Source organism: Myotis lucifugus, unplaced genomic scaffold (genome assembly GCF_000147115.1).
Source record: "Myotis lucifugus unplaced genomic scaffold, Myoluc2.0 scaffold_188, whole genome shotgun sequence".
Lineage (NCBI taxonomy): Eukaryota > Metazoa > Chordata > Mammalia > Chiroptera > Vespertilionidae > Myotis > Myotis lucifugus.
In genome coordinates, this window is record NW_005871236.1 from 192,325 (window position 1) to 207,853 (window position 15,529).

At 43.2% G+C, this 15,529-nt stretch overlaps 1 non-coding gene across 1 annotated transcript; it reads left to right on the top strand.

The window, feature by feature from the left end:
• The first annotated feature begins 15,189 nt into the window (after window positions 1–15,189).
• LOC111827582 lies at window positions 15,190–15,296 on the top strand. The gene has a single exon (XR_002831206.1). It is a non-coding gene; the product is annotated as a U6 spliceosomal RNA (small nuclear RNA).
• Window positions 15,297–15,529: the final 233 nt, after the last annotated feature.

Consider the following 15,529-nt stretch of genomic DNA (forward strand, 5'->3'; position numbering starts at 1 on the left):
TTGAAAGAATCAATAGTTGTAATGCAAGTAGAGGGCCCGTGGGAGGTTTGGAAAGAGTCCAACTAACCTCAAATCTTCAAGGAATGAGTGGGAGGAACACAGAGGTCATGATAAGAAAGAGGACAGACAGTGAAGAGAAAGCCCAACTAACTTATCCCTGGGTCAGGGGTTCAAGAAGAATTGGAAGTGAAGACAGGCTCCATTTGGGCAGTTGTAGGTTCTCCGTTTGTTAGTTATGTGATGCCGGGAGAATTATTTAACCTCCCTATGCCTCAGTTTTCCTAAATGTAAAATGGAGACAATAATTGTACCTCCCTCTCAGGGTCTTTCTGGAAGACTCAATGAGATACAGTGGTGTCCTATGCTTATTATAGTACCTGGCCCCGCTTTTTTTTTTTTTTTAATTGAAGCAGGTTTATCAGCTCTCTGGATTACCAGAGCCCCAGTATTTTTGAAGAAACATATTGAGCCCATTGGTAGGTCCTGAGTTGCTTGTCAAAGAGGGTGAGGTGCAGGGCCGAGACCAGACAAAGATACGGACTTAGCCATGAGAGGTGCGGTTCAGAGAGGAGGGTGAGGGAAACAGGCCCACAGCCAAGAGAGAGCAATTAATATGTAGGGGCTGAGGGGCTTGACTGAAGAAATGGAAGTAAAACATGTTTCTAATCAGAGCCACATCGAGGGCTGCCTGGAGGCTCTGTTGGTAATTGACATGCCTCTGACAATAATTAGAAACAGTTTCTGGGGACTTACAGGATAGAGGCACCTCGTGATATTATTTACCACAGAGAGCAGTGTCTGGAGTGAAAATGGATGTTATTGTTTCCACCAAACACATTAGAAGGTGACTTCATGGTGAATAGATTTTTCAAGATATCTGACATACGCTGACTTTCTACTTAACTCCTCTTAGTCACAGAGGCCATTACCGTAATGACAATACCTGGATTTATCTCTGTTAATGACAGAAGGCCTGTGAGCGATAAATCCTCCCCACGTGGGCCCCAGCTGCGCACCCTGAGCCGCTGAGACACCTAGGGATTCTGGGAGTGCAGCAGGCCCAGAACACAGCTTCCGTCCAAGAGCGAGTCACCCACAGAGGCCGAGGGACTGGATTAGCATGAATGAGTGGCATTGCCTTTTTCTCACGTGAGCTTTATTTTCTGTCACTTGGTATTAAGTGAGATAATGTATATAAAGTGCTTGGCACAGAGCCAGCACATAGCAAGCCCTTAGAAAGTGTTGATCATTCATTATTATTTCCTTGGGTTCTTCTGATGAGACGTAGAGGCTGCCCATATTCGGCACACTCCCAGCCCTGAGGATGGGAGTCGAGTTGGGGGAGATCAGTGCCATTATGGGGCCGTGGAGCTAGTGGGTTGTGTTCCCCTTGGGAGGCCCAGGGTTCAGTGGAATGGTTTTTACCTTGAGTTGCCTTTTCGTTGGGAATAAGCCCAAAGAGAGTTTACCAGCAAGGGTGCTACCTAGGGCAGTGATGGCGAACCTTTTGAGCTCGGCGTGTCAGCATTTTGAAAAACCCTAACTTAACTCTGGTGCCGTGTCACATATAGAAATTTTTTTTATATTTGAAACCATAGTAAAACAAAGACTTATATTTTTGATATTTATTTTATATATTTAAATGCCATTTAACAAAGAAAAATCAACCAAAAAAATGAGTTCGCGTGTCACCTCTGACATGCGTGTCATAGGTTCGCCATCACTGCCCTAGAGGGTTGAAGTCAAAGCTTTATTGATCAGGCAATATGCATTTGCCTCCTGCCCCTTCTGTGCTGGCAGCTGAGTGAGCTTCGATGTGGGCTCGGGGAAGGAGGCATGGGGTGGGGCATCTATAATTGTGACCCAGCCTCCATGCAGAGGGGTGACGGGAGCCCGACAGCTCACCTCATGCTCCAGCCAGTTCACCAGGATGGGAAACAACAATAATAACGTGTTGAGGTCTAAGCCCTACAGATGATTCTCAGAAGGAGTGCTGTTGGCATTTTGGGAGGGACCATTCTGCACTGGGTGGGGTTGTCCCAAGCAATGCAGGATATATGGCCCCTAGGGCCTCTGTCCACTCAATGTCAGTAGAGCCTCACATCTCACAGGCGCTGCAATAACCAGAAAGATCCCACACATTTCTGAACCTCCTCACTGCATGAGGGGCAACATGTCTGGAATGTCCTTTGTAAAACTGCCTGCCTACCAGCCAGCTGGCCGGCCACCTGGATCAGATGGGTCACTGCCTGATGCCGGTCTTGAATGGAGGAGGCTGGCAGAGAGAGCTCTCATACGTGAATAAGTGTTTAAGGATTGCAGATCCCGACTGGCCCCTCCTTGGGGACCTGACCCTCTCTGAAAGGGCCGTGTGTAAATGTCCCATTCCATCACATGCCACCAGCAGGGGGGCGTTGACACGAAGGCTAATGAAGCTGAAGAGCCAGAGCCTCTTCCAGAGCTGGTATGAAAGAAACTTGATAAAATTCCCAAATTTGAACCAATTCTAATATTTTATATGACATGACCACTAACGCCTCATTTGAAAAGTTTGACTGTAGAGCAGTATCAGGAATAGTTATAAATTATTACGTCTGCGTGTGCCAGTTTCTTTCAGCAGTCCTGTGAGTTTACTGTTTTCCTGACCCCATTTTATAATTGAGGAAATTGCGGTACAGAGAGACTCAACGCCTTGCCCAAGATCACACAGCCCACAGGGTTCAGAGTCAGGATTCCCATCCCCAAGTTTCTGATTCCAAAGCCCCATGAGCTCTGCATTTGGCTACACTGTCTCTCAGGCAGGGAGTGTAACTAATGCAAGGAGGTATGGGTCAAGGAGAGGGGTTTGTGCTGATCTGAAAGTGGGCGTCCTGGGCTTGGCTGACAGCAGAGGGTCCCTAAGGAGATGAGCATTTGGCTGGAAGGGCAGTGAGTGGAAGCTGGCTGAGAGGAGCAATGGTGGGGGGAGCTGTCAGGAGGGAAGATGAAGATTTTGACCAGATTCAACTCAATCTGCAAGTTACTCTTTGTGAAAACAAAATAATGCCATTGCCCTCCCCTCGCTGACCAGAGTACATGGAGCCCTCAGAGTCACCAGCTCTGGAACAGAGGGGCAGGCCAGGCAAACAGACAGAAAAATCTACAGCAAGCCTTCTGTGGAGGGTATTGGAGGGTGCAGCCATTTGAGGAGAGTTATCGGTGAAGATTTGGTATTTGAACTCCATTCTGAGTAGTGTTCTTTAATAAAGTACAAGGATCTATTTCAAGAAGAGTAAAAAATTGTGCTCAGTGTTGCTTGTTTCTAGTAAATTAAGACTCTTTCACTGTTCCTAAGAATAAACATATAAAATGTGTGAATGGAAAAAACCCCTCATTTTGAACTAGTAAAGGTATCGAGAATGAACATTTTCAGAAAATCATAAATGAAGTCACATATACAAGAAAGTTACACCCCAATGTGGACTTATATGGGGGCAAGATTAGGAAAATTTTTGCAAGGCCAACAGGAGACACATTTTCTTACCCACAACAAACGGAGGTATTTCTCCAGTTATCTAGGGAGGAAGAATTTGAAATGTGCACGAGAAACCCCTTTTATATCACTTATTCAGTGTTGTATATAATTATGCTTAAATAAGTTATGTGTGATTTTCATTACATAATGCAGATTCATTATCAACAACCCCAGTTTTGCCATCACAACATAAAGAGTTAAAATCCACTGGGCTATTTAACAATTGGCAAAATGAAAAATGCACATGCTCTGCGAGTTTTTGAAATGTATCTTTTGGAATTACTAGCATGAGTACATAAAGATATGTGGACAAAGATATTTATTATAACTCTGGTTGAGTAAATTGTGGTCCAGCAGATAGTGGGTAACTATGCAATCATTAAAATAGATGTCATATTAAGTGAAAGAGCAAGGCATACACAAGTAATCTTATTGTGCAATGTGCCAACAGACATTATATGCCTACCCATCTTTGTGTAAACATGAAAGGAAAAAAGTCTGGAAGGACAGTGGATACCTTTGAGAGCTAATGTTAGAAATAAGAAGGGATTTTCAGTTTTCCTTTATTTTCACCTTTTCCCAAAAGGTGAAAGTGGTGGGATTAGGTGATTTTCTTTTTCCTTGTTGTGGCTTTCCTATATTTTTTTCAAATTTCCTAGAATGGACCTGTGTTGCTTCTCTGATCAAGCTTCATTTCTGCCCGAGAAGCAGGGCGGAGTCGAGGCCAAGCCTATGGCCTGGAGCTGGACTGTCTGGGTCCACATCCCAGCCTGATGCTCTGCAGTGGGTACGGCTTCACCTCTCTCCGCTACTATTTCCAAAATAGAGCCAGAGACATAGAAGTATAGGACAGAGTGGGGTGGGTGGGAGGTAATCAGCCAAAGACCTTGTATGCATAAATGCATAACCCATGGATGCAGACCATAGGGTGGTGAAGGCCTGGGTGGGGACAGGGCAGGCTAGGAGGAGTTAATGGGGGGAAAAGGGGATATATGTAATACTTTCAACAATAAAGATTTAAAAAACAAAACAAAAAACAAAAATGTGGAGATAGTAACAGTACATACTCCATGAGGTGCTGGGAGGATTAAGTGAGACCCTTTATGTAAAGGGTGTGGTCATGATTTGGGAGGCATTAGCCATTGCTGTTGAGTGTGGCATCCTTACAGAGAAGATCAAGCTCAGGGGTACAGGCTGAAGCTGAGCAAAGGGGTACAGGCTGATGCTGGCTGTCTTCATCAGACCCTGGAGGGACAGGACCTGACTGGAGGCAGAAACAGGTCTATACAATGACAGTAGAGTAGTGGTGGGACCTCGCCCAGGGTGCTTTTCCTCTCTCAGTAGAACCACAGGGAAAGGTACAGAATAACCCTTTGGTTTGGGTTCCTGCCCACCTTCCCTGTGGTCCAGCAAGGCTTTCCTCCCTCCTGCAGGCCTCACTCTTGCCTTATTATCTGGGAGTGAAGTCTGGATGTTTCAGTAGAAAGCCTGCCCTCACTCTACTCCCCTGAGAGGCAGGGACAAGGGAACCTTTTCTCTAAGATCTGCAATCCCCTGAGCAAGTCAGGTCAGGCTGAACCTGCCACCCAGTCTTTCCCCAACTTCCCTCATTCTGAAGCTTGAACAAATGATCAGACACCAGGAGCTGGGTCCTGCCCACAGTGAACACCAGGAGCTGGGTTCTGCCCAATTTACTGTTGGGCTCGAAAGCTGTGGTTGCTGAAAACAACTCATGGCCCCATTTAGGGTTTATTTTCAGATAAATCACAAGACAGACAAGTCTAGTGTGTTTGGCTCTTTGACTTGACTGGTTAATGTAACAGAAAGGCCTCTAAGTAACTGGAAATGGTCACCTGGGGGCCATCGACGGACAAGTACACACTTCAAATCAATAGAGCGTGTGGAAGCTCCATGTCTGAGGGCAACCCATTCTCTTACTAGATTAGGCTGCAGCTATGCCAGTTTGCCTTTTGAGATCGCTTACAGCTCTGAGAATACAGGGGAAGCACATATGGCCTAGAGGCCGCACAGTCTGGCCCCAGACACTACATCCAGTTTCACCTCTACCAATTTCCCTGGCCCCATCTCTGCTCTCTGCCCCATGCCTCTTAGCTATCATGATAGACTCTCCCATTTCTGCCACACAAGACATGTTTGGCTCTCCAAACCAGCTCAAGCTTGCCCATTTTAGAGTTTTTGTGTTGCTTCTCTGATTGGCTATTTCCAGTGCCTTCTGAGTGACCCTGTTCAAAGAAAATCTGCTCTATGTCTTTCTAGAGCAGCAGTTCTCAACCTGTGGGTCACAACCCCTTTGGGGGTCGAATGACCCTTTCACAGGGGTTGCCTAAGACCATCGGAAAACACATATGTAATTACATATTGTTTTTGTGATTAATCACTATGCTTTAATTATGTTCAATTTGTAACAATGAAAATACATCCTGCATATCAGATATTTACATTACGATGCATTACAATAGCAAAATTACAGTTATGAAGTAGCAATGAAAATAATTTTATGGTTGGGGGTCACCACAACATGAGGAACTGTATTAAAGAGTCATGGCATTAGGAAGGTAGAGAACCACTGTTCTAGAGCCTTCTGCGCAGAATTGATTATCTCTACCTTGGTGCTAATATTTTGTTCATACTATCTCTCTTATTTTATTTTTTATTTTACTAATATTTAATTTATTATCTGATTTTATTATCTACTAGAGGCCCGGTGCACAAAAATTTGTGCACTCAGAGGTGAGGGGGGGTCCCTCAGCCTGGCCTGTGCCCTCTCGCAGTCTGGGACCCCTCAGGGGATGACCACCTGCTGGCTTAGGCCCGCTCCCCGGGGAATTGGGCCTAAGATGGCAATCAGACATCCCTCTGGCAGCCCGGCAGCCCTCAGGGGATGTCCACTTGCCAGCGGGGAGCAGGCCTAAACTGCAGTCGGACATCCGTAGCGCTGCTGAGGAGGCAGGAGAGGCTCCCACCACCACCGCTGTACTGGCAGCCATCAGCCTGGCTTGTGGCTGAGCAGAGCTCCTCCCATGTGAGAGCGCCCTGACCACCAGAGGGCAGCTTCTGCATTGAGCATCTGCCCCCTGGTGGTCAGTGTGTGTCATAGTGACCAGTCATTCCCAGTCCTTCTGCTGTTAGGGTCAGTTTGCATATTACCCTTTTACTATATAGGATAGAGGCCTGGTGCACGGGTGGGGGCCAGCTGGTTTGCCCTGAAGGTTGTCCCGGATCAGGGTGGGGGTCCCTCTTGGGTGCCTGGCCAGCCTGGGTGAGGGGATGATGGCTGTTTTCAGCTGGTCACACCCCCTTCAGGGTGGGGGTCCCCACTGGGGTGCCTGGCCAGCCTGGATGAGGGGATGATGGCTGTTTTCAGCTGGTCACACCCCCTTCATGGTGGGGGTCCACACTGGGGTGCCTGGCCAGTCTGGGTGAGGGGCTGAGGGCCGTTTTCAGGCTGGCGGGTGACTGAAGCTTCCAACCTCTCCTTTTTTTTTTTTTTTTTTATTCTGGGATTTATTTACCTTCTATGGCTGTCACTGGAACTGAGAGCCGGCTTTAACTCTGAGGCTCGGCTCCAGCTCTGAGACCTCGGCTGCTGAAAGCAGGTATCTGGGTTTGTTTGGCTTCTGTAATTGAAACACTGTTGCAGCTCCAGCTCAGCTGGCTGGCTGAAAGCATGGGGTTTGTTTACTTTCTATATTTGCAACATTGTTTCTTAGACTGCAGCTCAGAGGCCGGCAGCGGCAGGCGGGGAACCTTGGCTTCCTCCTTCACTGGAGCAAGCAAGCCTCCTGTTCGCTTCAGCTGCCTGGCTGCCGGCTGCCATCTTGGTTGGCAGTTCATTTGCATATCGTCCTGATTAGCCAATGGGAAGGGAAGCAAAGTTACGGTTAATTACCATGTTTCTCTTTTATTAGATAGGATACTTATTTTTTTTATTGTAGTGTGGTTATATAGCTAAACTTCAGTGGGCAGAATAATTTAAAAGCAGCAGCAGTAACAACACTCAATTGAGCACCTATGATGTGCAGGCCTAGGACTGGGAGAATAGTGGGATACCAAATAGATGGGGTCCTGGCAGCATTTTATGTTATTGAGTCCTCTCTTCCAGGTGGGATCTCTGGTTCAGTAGCTCTACCATGGAGCCTGAGAACCTGTGTGTATTAATTCATTACAACCTAAATCATAACAATGGGCGATTCTGATTCCAGTGGTCAGAGACACACTCGTTGAGTAGACTTATACCTTATATGAATGTAATGAATATCATTTATAATACTGCTGTAGTATTAATGTGAATGCAAGTGCTTTGAGCCTGGTGTGTAGGAACCAGTCATGTAGTTAGTGAGCGAAGCTAATTAGCCATCAAGGACACTCATTTTAATGGTAGTTGGTTGTTCTCCTCCAGTCTTTGAATAAATGGTGTAGCGGTTCCTAAGCAAGTATACTGGGGAACTTGATTCTGCAATACATGAGAAAAGGTGCTAGGTGCTATTATTGCAGAATACAGGAGGTAGTATTGGGCAGGAAGAAGGAGAAATTAATTTGGACTTGGAGAATTAATTTATAGCTAGCAGTTGAATGAAATGCCAAAAGCAAACACACACACACAGGTGTTTGAGATTGTTGTTTTTTTTTTTTTACACCATTTGCTATTCATTTGTGTGTTGCTTGCTAGAGCAGAAACATGAGTATAACAGAAGATCTGTGAATGCCAATCTTTAAGACAAGGAGCTGTCAAGGAGGACTGTGATGTGGTCAAAGAATTTTATTTTACATTTCAGAATTCTCATCACAATTATACCTTAATAGACAATATTGAGATATATTCAATTCCAACCCAAAGAAAACCATAACCTGAATAAAAGGCTTTGCAGAGGCTACACAATAACTTACCTTTATAGAATTTTACATTCCCTGAAGGAAGTGTGAAATTATGCAATTTTTATATGAGTGACAAAATCTAGAAGAGTCTATTTATTCAAGCGGTGGACTTTTAGCAATTCTCTCTCCCCCTGTAGCAGTGTTTTGTTCAGTTTAGTCAGAGGAGTTGGGCAAAGTCCCTGGGATTTAGAAAGAAACACCACATTTACATCAGACATTTAAGTATTCATTAACCAATTATAGAACTATTTGTTGAGCATCTGCTACATGCCAAGCATGGTGTTAAGCACCAGGAGTCAATAGTCCACAAAATAGGCTCTCTCTGACCTCACTCTGATGTAGATACAGTCTAGTGGGAATTATGGAAAAGTAAACAGGTAAGTCTAATACAATATGGGAAACTATATTGAAGTATAGTATATAGAGTGTATGAGGCATATAAGAGGGGTTGCTATTTACACTTGAAGTGATTGATAGAAGTAGCCTCAGCCCCCTTTTTTATGGCCTAAGAGGTAGGGGTAATGAGTTCTTTAGGAAAGTCCATGAACTGACTCATGGGACAGACAAGGGGTAGCAAAAAAGGCAATTAAAGGAATCAATTTAAGGACTAGCCTCTGGGTGATAATTCTTGGGGATGATCCTTTAGTCTGGTGTCCCTAAAGGCTGGACATGGGTTTGCTGTGTCTTAAGGGTGTGAATTGGCCCGGGCCTGGAGCAAGGCCTCCAGGTAGACTGAACAAGTCTATGCCCAGTGCCCCAGAGGCTTACAGTTTACTCCTTGAGCCTCATATTGGTGGATAAAGCTTCATACAACAGAAACCACTCTGATGAGGTTAAGCAGAAATATTACCAGATACTAAGTGGCTACAAAATTATTTGAACTGGCAGGCCCAGTCTGATCCAGACTGGAGCCAATCATGGCAGAGGCAGGAGGTGAAAGAACTCCAGCCTCTCATTTAGGAGGATTCAAAATGAAAACCAGATGCTGATAGGCCTGGTATGTGGACCACCAAGGATTCATGCCTTTACTCACTCAACCACATCTCCATGTGCAGCAGACACCTGCGTGCCCTGCGTAGTGACACAAGGTGAGCAGTCTGAAATATGAGTCAGACTCTCTTAGAGAAGTGATGGAAGAGCGAATCAGGCAAGTGAACCGGAAGTGCGGAGCACTGTAGCTGAAGTGGAAGAATCCAGAGGCAGCATGGCTGGGGGATGGGTAAGGGCAGAACAAGCAGGGCCCTAAGGGCCCCATTAGGGATTTTTGCCTTTTCCTAAGGGAAAAGGGAAGCCATTGAAAAGGGTTTTAAGTGGGAGAATGAACAGGATCAGATCAGCATTTGAAAGTTGCTCTACAGCCTGGCTGGTGTGGCTCAATTGGTCGAGTGTCATCCCATGCACCAAGAAGTGGCAGGTTTGATTCCTGGCCAGGGCACATGCCCAGGTTGGTTGTGGGCTCGATCTCCTGGAAGGGGTGTGTGTAGGAGGCAGCCAATGAATGTTTCTCAGATAGATGTTTCTCTCTCATCAATGTTTCTATCTCTCTCTCTCTCTCCCTTCCTCTCTCTCTGTAAAATCAATAAAAACATATTTTTAAAAAATTGCTCTACAATTTTAAAAACACTCCATGCTTTATTTCTTTCTTGAAGGATCACTAGGATGGGTAGGGGCAAAGTAGATATAGGGAGAGCAGTTGAGAAACCTTTGCAGCAGTGGTGGAGGTAAGAAACAATAAGTCAGACAGAGGGTGGGGGTAGGAGCAAAGAAGAGGAAGGGACAAGACAAAAATATTTAGAAGAGGACAAAGACAAGACGAGAAAGGAGACCAGTTTTGTTCTTTTCTCTCTACTCCAAGTCACTTCAAACTCTATTTTCACTTTTAAACTTGGTTTTCTTTTCCCATATTTATCTTTTCAACTTCTATCTGAGTATAAGAAAATCAAAGGGAATAGATTCATTTAAACAAAGTCACATCACAATATGGATATGCTTACATATGGCCCATGCCAAAGACTTTGAAGTGATATAAAATCTGTATCAGACATAGTGCCATAAGAGCATGGCTTTTGCAGATAAGAGTATGAGCTATGTTACCCCTGACCAGCTATTTCACCTTCCTAAGCTTCTATAAAATGGGAATAAAAATAATACCTAACTGGGTAGGTTGCTCTGACAATTACATGAGATAATCCATGTAAGCCCATTAGTATAGAGTCTGGCATAATGAAAATGCTAAATGAATGTTAACTAGCATTATTTTTCATTGTGTTTAGCTGGCCATCCTCTACGTCACTGACTGATGCTCATGGGGGCCTTCAGAGCCAGCACCGAGCACAGTACAGGCAGTCTCTGTACGCCAGACTCTTGCACAGATTGCAAGGACTCTGAATAGGTGCTTCAACATGTTGATTTTAATTTTGCCTGTTTTCTCTCAAAGCTAGGTTCTGCCTCTGGGACTGTCAGAACTTGTTGGAGAAGCACTGCATGGCGGGAGGATGGGGAGCAGAGCGGGGGATAAGGATCGATCTGACTGAGAAGTAGAACACAAGACTTCTGTCCTGTTGGGTGATTTTGATAGTCATTTTGTTTTGGCTCATTTTGTTGCAGGGCTCTGATTTGTTTTATTCCTCATTCAGTTACTGAACATTTATCACGTGCCAAGCACTGTTACAGGTACTGGGATACAGCCATGAACAAAGTCCCAGCTTCTGTGGAGCTTAAATTTTGACAGGCTAATCTCTCTTGCCAGCAAATTTTATTCTCCTGGAAGTCTGAGTTGGCCCTAACTTCTTCCTTTGATAGGAATAAAAAGAACCAAAGGGACACATTGCCTGTTCTAGATCCATATTGAAAAGAAAGTCCTATTGTTTGGAGTTTGGCACTTACTCCTTTTGGGGGGAATTCAGTTTGTATTTTGTAAGGGAGGAGAATAATAGAGAAGTTAATAACCCCAATGAAGCCTCCTCCTACTAGTCCTCAAGGTATCCATAAGATTAATGTATCTGGTATTGTCACAGATGAAGAAATTGAGGCTAAGAGGCTAGTAGAGGTGGGACTCAAGATTTTGACTTGATACCTCATGCTTTCTTTCTTGTATAAATTGGGCGGTATTTGCTCAATTGTAAACATAATTTAATGGCATTTGCCCAGTCGGAAGTTGACTTGATGTTGATAGTTGGAATTTTTGGCTAATAATTTTATGGTGAGCACAAGTAGACTAATCTTCGTGACATGTGACATAGCTTAGCACTTTCCAAATGCTATTCCATGGACCAATGATGGTGTACAACAAAGTTGTCACCAATCTCAGAAAAATACAAAATAAAGGGAATTTAAGTTTTAATTTGTCTTTCCAACATTCTACTATGGAATGATAGTGTTAGTAGGAGGTAGTTAAGTTTTTATTTGTTTATTCTTTTAAAATGTTGTTTTATACAATGAAAAGTTGGCAAGCCTATTTCTGTCTATATATATATATATATATATATATATATATATATATATGTTAAAATTTACTCTTTGGTAAATTCTAAAGACTGGGGAAACCTGATATAGGAAACTAAATGAAAAATAGAAGTTCTGACAATATGGAATACTATATATTTAAAAAATCCTTCTGATGCCATGCACCTAAAAAAGAACATAAAGTTGGAAAAATTATATATTTAGAAAAATGTATAGTTGCATTGGCAAGAAAGGAAAATTCCTAGAGGACAAAAATGACGAGAAAGCACAAGTCAAAGAAAGCGACATTTGGGAGAAAGAAGACAAATCTCAAGGTGTGAGCAAGGTGGGAAGAAGGATCAAAGACTCTTGCTTAAAGCTAGTGCTCCCCAAAGATGGCATCCTTGTTGAAAAGAGAGAATAGGAAAAAAAGTGCCTATCAAAGAAAGCCCAGTAAGTCCAACTACCTATCTTAGCCCTGGGATACTAGGAAGGATAAATTTCTCCTGAGAAATTCATAACCATGAGTCACTGTCATAGGACTTAAGGCTGGAATTCCCAATACTAATATGAGCTGAAAAATCCCAAGTTGAGAATTCAAAATAGTCTGAGTTGGGTAGTGCCTCCAGGTGCCCGATAGGAGGACACATAAATTTTCTCTGAAGGCATGCACCTTGATTTTAGGCCTCCAAGAATTCCCATAGATATAACTTCAATTAACATTAGCTCATAAATAAAAATCACAAAATACATCCTATATAATAGAGGTAATATGCAAATTGACCATCACTCCAACACACAAGGTGGCTGTCCCCATGTGGACACAAGATGGCCAGCAGGGGAGGGCAGTTGGGGGGGACCAGGCCTACAGGGGAGGGCAGTTGGGGGGGACCGGGCCTGCAGGGGAGGGCAGTTGGAGATGACATAATAATACCAGGACTTTAAAAATCCTGTAAAATTCATGCTTTTTAAGAAATAATAAGAGTCACTTTTATTCCAAGATGCCATTTTAATTAAATGGTTTGAAACAATTATTGTCAAAATAATACATGCTCTTTATTTAAAAAATGCAAACAATACTGAAACATATAAGGTAAAAATTGGAAGTTCCCTACAGTCCTGGTCCATCCCAGTCCCCACAGAGAGCCGCTGTTGACAGTGCTATGTTCCTCTTTCCAGATCTAGGTTTATTACATTCAACTTGCTCTTTACCAGCACCATATCTGGGAGGTGTCTTAACCTCAGTGCATACAGAGATGCCTTATTGCTTCATAGTATTTCATAGAACAGATGTGCCATAATTTATTTTCTTGTTGATCAAAATTTTGTTTTCAGTTTCCAGTGATTGTTTTTTGTATACATACCTCTCTGCATATTTGTTAGACAATTTCTCTGAACTAGATTTCTAGAACTTGAATTAACATTTCAAATATAAAACATTTTTACATGTTAATACATTGTGTTCATTTTTTTTCATTTAAAAAACGTCCTGAGTTTTTCATTAGTTTAAGGTAGCTGTATCTTATTTAGTTTATTTTAGCTCTAGTTAAACTTTCAGGTGACTGCTGGCATGGGTTGGAGAAGCCCCTCTATAGAGGACTAAATAAGCTGAGAAACCACGGAGAAAAGAATTAAGGCTCACCTGGGAAAGCCACGCAGCTACACAATCATCCCAACGTCCCGAGGAAAATGAATCAAAAGAAACAAGTATATCAAAGTGAACATGAAAAAAAGTGAGTGCTGAGTGTTCAAACCACATGAGGAGAGATTAAAAAAAAATTAAAGCCTTAGTCTTTAATGATGCAGGCAGAATGTGCCATTCATATGTGGATCTTTAGCTCCTAAATATACAATAATCGCATTTGGCAGTATTTTTAATATTCAAATTTCTTACAAGTTTCAAGTGTTTCATGACTTAAACCTGTATATTTCTCACAAAGACTATGCTCCCCAAGATTAGAGACAATGTTTTGAAACAAAGAGTGAGTGCTTTCAATAACTCTGCCCTCAATTGCCAAACTTTCCTGCCACTAGACAGAAGTGACAGATATGACAATAAAGGGACAAGGCCCTTGTACTTCAGATGTCTCCAAATAGAGAAATGCATTCAAATTTCTATAGGCTTGGCTTTCAGTAAAGTGTGAAAGAAGCTGTGCATGCATTCTTTTTTCCCCTCCCCTCCTCTCCCCTCTCCTCCTCTCCTCTCCTCTCCCCTCCCCTCCCCTCCCCTCCCCTCCCTTCCCCTCCCCTCCCCTCCCCTCCCCTCCCCTCCCTTCCCCTCCCCTCCTCTCCTCTCCTTTTCTACAGCACTCTCCTTCACAACAGCAAACAGCCAGAGAGAGTCCAGGAAAGAGGATGAGTGAACAGCTTCTCCACAGACTGGACCATTGTTCAGCAGTACAAGGGTGCTCTGGTCGAGTAATCAGAAGGTTCACAATTTATGTTGCAGAATCTTCCAGAACTAAGGGCCCAGCTGTGCCAAGACCCCCTGGACCTGGTGAGGAGGGGAGACCATCATGTGGAGGATGCTGACAGCAGTTTGAGCAGGACCTGATCCACTGCCCTCCCCTGCCCAAGCCAGGGCTGGTTATGAACGTGAAGAGGGGGTCTGGGGACTAGAGAAGGGGAGGCCAATTTGAAGGTTCTGGGAAGCAGTGGGAAGAAGAGGATTGATGGCCATTGACTCTCTGAGCGCTGGGTCCTCCACCTGTCTTTGCTCTTCCTGTTGAAGTCCTAACCTCCAGTTCCTGTGACTATGACTGTATTTGGGAATATTGTCTCAGAAGAAGATCAAGTTAAAATGAGGTCATTAAGGTGGGCCCTAGTCTAGTATGACTGTGTCCTTATAAACAAGTTTTAGAAAAACAATAAAAGCTTCTTTTATTAAAAAGAATAATTATGCTGGGAATGAATAATATTAAAAATAATATTTTCAACAAATGGTTCTTGGTCAACCAAATCCACATGCAAAAGATAGGTGGAGTCTTACCTTACACTAGACACAAAAAATTAACTCAAAATGGGCCATTGACCCAAATGTAAGAGATAAATCTATAAAACTCAGTGGAAAACATAGGAGTAAATTTCTGTGATATTGGGTTAGGTAATCATTTTTTAGACATGGCAGTAAGAGCATGAGCAGCAAAAACAAATAAATAAATTTGGCTTCATTAAAATTACAAAGTTTTGTGCTTCAAAGAACACCACTGATAAAGTGAAAAGACAACCTATAGAATAGGGGAAAATATTTGTAAATTATATATTTGAAAAAGGATTTGTATTCAGAATATATAAATAAGTCTTACAACTCAGTACTAAAAAGACAAAAAGCCCCGTTGCTCCCTTCGGCAGCACATATAATAAAATTGGAATAATACAGAGAAGATTAGCATGGCCCCTGTGCAAGGATGACACACAAATTCGTGAAAAAAAAAGAAGACAAAAAGCCCAATTAAAATAGGCAAAGAATTTGAATAGATATTTCTACATAAAGGACATACAAATGGCCAATGGCACATGAAAAGGTGCTCAATGTTATTAGCCATTCGGGAAGTGAAAATCAAACCCACAATGAGATGACACTTCACACCCACTGAAATGACTAAAATTGAAAGGACAATAACAAGTATTGGTGAGAATGTGGAGAAACTGGAAACCTCATTGCTGGCGGGAATG